Source organism: Sciurus carolinensis, chromosome 3 (assembly GCF_902686445.1).
Source record: "Sciurus carolinensis chromosome 3, mSciCar1.2, whole genome shotgun sequence".
Classification (NCBI taxonomy): domain Eukaryota; kingdom Metazoa; phylum Chordata; class Mammalia; order Rodentia; family Sciuridae; genus Sciurus; species Sciurus carolinensis.
The window spans coordinates 60,127,979-60,133,517 of NC_062215.1; positions in this window are offsets into that span (position 1 = coordinate 60,127,979).

Genomic DNA, 5,539 nt, shown 5'->3' on the forward strand with positions numbered 1-5,539 from the left:
GGCCCTGGCTTCAATCCCCAGTGCTGCAAAAGCAAAAAGTTAACAAAAAATCAAAACAAAGAAGTCCACACTAAGCCACATTATTGTCAAATGGTTGAAATACTAACATAAAGATAAAGTGTTCAAAATCTAATAAAGACATACTGCATACTAGAGAACAATTACCTAATTCACAGCTCACTGCTCATGAAAAATCATGGGATAGAGAAGAGTGATGTATTATCTTCAAAATGCTTAATAGAAAACACTGCTGGTCATGGTGGCACACACCTGTAATTCCAGAAACTCAGTAGGCTGAAGCAGGAGAATAACTAGTTCAAAACCAACTTCAGCAACTTAGCAAGGCCCAAGGCAACTTAGCAAGAAGTTGTTTCAAAATTTTAAAATGAATAAAATAGGCTGGGGATGTGGCTTAGTGGTAAAGCACCCCTGGGTTCAATTGCTGGTATCAAAACAAGCAAAAACCAAAAACAATGCTGGTGAATATATTTATATATAGAGTAGAAGTGTCCTTCAAGATTGAAGACAAAACAAAGGCACTTCCAGATCAAAGAAAGCTAAGATAACTTATCATTTATTGCTAACAGAACTGCAAATTCTGTAGGAACTGTTCAGTTGAATAATACTAGACGGAAACTTTGATCCTCTCACAGCTCTAATGAAAAGACAAAAATGCAGTAAAAATGGACAAAAGATGTTAAGACACTTTACAAAGGAAGGTATGAAATGACCAGTAAGTACGCAAAAGAAGTTCAACATCTTTAGTCAACAGAGAAATGCAAATTAAACTGTAAGATATCTAAAACTGAGCTTCTCAGAGTAAGAGTCTCTTTTCACCACACCAGTGCATTTTTCCATGCCTTCCCAGGGAACTTAATCAGGCAGTAGTTCCTCTGATCCTATATGAGGTCCCTACTCTCCTGAGCTTTCTGGCTCCTTCCTTAGTCTTCTTCAAAGACCATGCCAACATCTGCACCATCATCTTTCCAAGCTTCAAGGAGACTTCTCAGCAGTTTATTAGGACTATTACCTGGCATTCTTACCAGGTGGTTAAATCTTGAGCCATGAAACATGTTCCTATGTCAATCAATTCTCCTTGTGTATCTTTACATTTAACCCTACTCCCTTGGTCCTCACAATCTACTCTTACAATTGCTCCTTCATAAATGAGAGAACTTGTGGCAGGATGTATTGGTCAGTGAACTATCTCCCTACTGCTGCTATAACAAATCATCACCAACTTAATAGCTTAAAACAACAGGAACTTTTCTTTCATGATTCTGGAAGCCAAAAGTCTGAAGTGACTCCTATAAAGCTCATTTAAAGTGTTAGCAAGACCAACTCTTTCTGGAGTCTTCAGGGAGAATCTATTTCTTGCCTCCTTCAGTTTCTAGTGGCTGCTGACATTCCTTGACTTTTGGCCACATCACTCCAATTTCTACTTCTAACACCACATTGCCTTCTCCTCATCTGTGGTCAAATACCACTGCTTCTTTCTTCTAAGAAAACAAACATGTGATTAGCCAGGCACTACCTGGCAAATCCAGATAATATCTCCATCTCAAGATCTCTACTGAAAAATCTCCCTCTTAACTCTTATCAAGTAGAGTCCAGGGATTAGGTTGGATATCATTATGGTCCATTATCCAGCCTACCAAGCAAATGAGGGAATTCTTTGCAGACAGTAAATTGATTTATTGAATGGAATTTCCTATCTCATAGAATGCTGAGACCAGATCCTAATTATTTTGGAGACAGAGGGAAGTGGATGAAATTCTTGAGGAAGACAAGAATAACCTTGTGAGAGATCTTCTCCATAGAAGACATTTACCTGATCTTCAGAGAAAAGGAACTTGCTCTCCTTTAGCAAGGGGGAAGGTGCTTTGACTTCAGGAAGTGAGTTTGGGGAGTCTGAGGATGCTAAATTCTCATGCTTATTCACTCAGACATGCCTGTCCCAGGACTCAGAGTCTCACTTCTTCACTACCAGGGCATAGGAGATCAGCCTAAGCTATACACTCAACCTCCCTTGTAACACTGTTGTCTTATAACTAAATCCTAGGCCTGATTTTCAGCATCATGTGCATGTGACTGTAGAACAGTCATATCTCACCAAATGTTACATGGGAAGACTTCTGGATTTTAGTACATACACTAAGTTGATGTTAACTAACCTCTCCCAATTCCATTTCTTCCCATCTTCCGTCCCTATTCTTAAAATTCCACAGTTTTGATTTTTGCTGTGGTTAATACACTAGAGCTTATATTACAGCATTTCAGCATCCACCTGTACCTCTCCTCTACCTGCCACCAGTGAGTCTTAGTGATTACGATGTTATCTATTGCATGCTAAGGATTGTCACCAACTCTACCTACTCCAAGCCATGATGAATTTGTTCTGGAATTCCATCTCAAGGATACATTTTCTAGGGTTACTCCCAGTACTCCATTAATTGGCTTCCTGCCACAGCAGAACTTACAACAAAATTGTCAAGAGAGAGTGTGTGTGTGTGTTTTACTCAGGACATCATCTCAGGGATTAAGGCTGGGGTTTCAGGGTATAAGACTGAATTATGAAGACAGGAAGACAGAGAAAGAAGACTAGTGCCTTACTGAGGGGCACATTGCCAAAATCCCTGCTTTGTTCGGCAGGGACTTATTTGTGCAAGAACATAGAGCTTGTCTCCTGGAATTGTGTGAGTAAGTAAGCAGAATTTATCTTTCTCTCCTTTGTCCCACTGTCAAGTTGACTCTGCATTTCTGAGCCCATGTGCTCAGGTGGAATAAACTCCTTCATTGTTCATGGCATGAGGATCCCAGGGAAGAGTAACTTTGGGCTTGCATGACCAGAAGCTTACAGGGAAGTGTCCATCCATCATGGCTGAAATAAGAAGAAAAGCTAAGCATATATCACCCGATGTGTCTGCTATAACCTACATCATAAAATTGTGAGGATTGAAAGAGATGTCAGAACTGCAAAGTTCTTAGTTATGTAACCATGTACATAACAGGTTCTCATTCATATTATCAATTCATGGTTGGTGCATTGTCAAATCTCTACTAACAGCTTAATAAATCTTACTTCATTTAATGCTCACAGCAATGCTCCATGGAAGAGGATAAGTCCATGTCATAGATAAGAAACTGAGGTCCAAATGTTCAGCAGCTTCCCCCAAATCACACTACTAATTACCAGAAGATTCTGTCTGTCTATAATATTGTCCGTGCTACACCACACTTCCCTGGTGGAAGAGAGATACTCTTTCAGAGAATGGGGGAGAGATAAGTAATTATTAAGGCAATAGGAGTTGCAGGAACACCCTTCAACCTTCCCACATCTTCAGTTAATTGTGACCTTCACCAGGGTTCTCAATTTCTAAGGACCTGATTTTGAGAATTATATTGGTACACAGAATCCCAGGGGTCCTAACTTGAGATAACTCCTAAACTACCTCTTCCAAAGTCATTATAGTATCCTCAAGCCATAGTCCCAGGGGCCCGTGCTAACAAGGCCCTCAGAGAGTTTAAGTACCACATTCTCAAGGGCTCATTAGGAAGCTGGGTTTGAAGAAGCTTCTACTCCTTCCTACCTTTTTTCTGGGGCCTCTTCCTCCTCCCCAAGTCCAAGGAAGTTCTGGAAATTGGTTTGTCTCTGTTCAAACACCCTGACCTGACACCTGGGGAAGAAAACTCTCCTTTAGGAAACCCATGTCTAGTCCCAGTCACACCTCTCACTTCTTGGGGGGCTGTGAGGATGTGGACAAGGCCTTCAGGCCTTAGTGACTGCACCATTACACAGAGCTGCATCATCTACCCTCACTCCCTGCCCACAAAGCCAGAGCTAGAGGAAACCTAAATTCCAGAATGTGTGTTTCCATGTATATGAGGGGCTTGAAATAATCCCTTTGTTGTGTCTCACTCCCCATCCTTGTCCTCTTTCCTGGGAGGGCTAATGACTGAATCTTTAGTGAAGAGAGTCCTGCAACAGAGGCGACATCTGCTTGCTCTTCCCTTGGCTGCACTCCTGATGTGGAGCCCCTTGCTTTCTTCTGGGTGGGTAACTGGTTCTGTAGTTCTTTTCTGGAAGAAATCTTGCTAGCTTCTATTTCCGTTCCAAGTGAGTATTCACACAAGTCCTTCCTCTGCTCTTAGAAAACAGAGAAGGGGCTTCTGTTGCCATCAATTCAAACCTGATATTATCCAAGGTGCAATGATGCCCCAGAAATGGAAAAAAAGAAGTAGGGGAAGAGTGAGGACAATGATCCAGAGATCCAGGTTCCTTTTCTCTTCACCTTTGCCCAGAACTCCCTCTCTTGAATGAAGTGTTCTCTCTGTTACTTTTAGGAGTGAGTTTGCAGTGATTTGCTGAGTCCAGTTCACTGTCTAGGATCTTCTGCATCAGGAATCCTAGAAACTTCCTTCCATTGAATATCTGGTTGAGCCTTTCACCACTGGGAGCATGTAGGGATGGCTGGAGTTCCAGAGCAAGGACTGTTGCTGCTCAGTGAGGGGAGCCACCAGTGTGGTCATGCAGCAGAGCTCCTCAGCGGGCCACACGTGAGCCTCTCAGACTCTCTGGTTAACCTGAGGCATCATAATCCCATGGGTACTAAGCAAGTTCATGTCAGGCAACCTGAGGGTTTGCAGCAGCTGTCTCTGACTCTTCTCTCAGGCTCTGATTTATCTCTCTATAAGGTGGACCCCTCTAAATAATAAGGGCCTTATTTGGGGTAAGATCATGTGAGGAGGAATGTGTCAGCAGGTGAAATGCTGCAGGGCCAGTTTATCTCATCAACACAAAGTCAACCCTGCCACCACCTTGCACCCTGCCCTCACCTTTCACCTCCCTTAAGTCATATTAATCCATGAAAGTCTAGCCTAATTCCAGTGTGTCCACACAGTCTTCCATGGCAACTCCAGATCATACTGATGCACTTTTTTGCTAGAATCATATGGACACTTGAATCATCCACTTGTTTATTTAAGACATATTGGATACCTACTATGATAAAATATTGTGATGAGTCTTTCTATTGAAAGAGTGAATTAGACATTTGTTCTCTCTTCTAGTCACAGAGGAGGACAGATGTGCACTCTTGAGAAATGATTCTGTCAAAAGGTAAACAGAAATAAGTTTCAAGAAATCATGTGTACTGGGAGTTCAGAAGACAGGTGGGAGGAGTTATAATTCCCAGTTAGGGAAGTTCCAAGGAAAGATGAATTCAGTAGCCAGCATTTGAATCTAGTCTTGAAATACATGGGCTTGTGCAGTTGAGGGAAAGTCATTGCAGGCAGGAAAAACAACATGAGAAAGAAGGTAAAAATCACAGAGGCGTAATCAGCTGCTTAAAATGAATCCAAGAGAGAAAACAGGAAGCAGTTAACTATTCTTTAGTGTATATATATATAAAAAACTGTTATCATCGCTTGATTTGTCCATTTGTAAAGTTTTATCAGTTACCAATTTCATGAATGATAATCAGGCCTGAGAATGATTTCCACCTTCCCGAAATCATGTGATCTTACAATTTGAAGGATC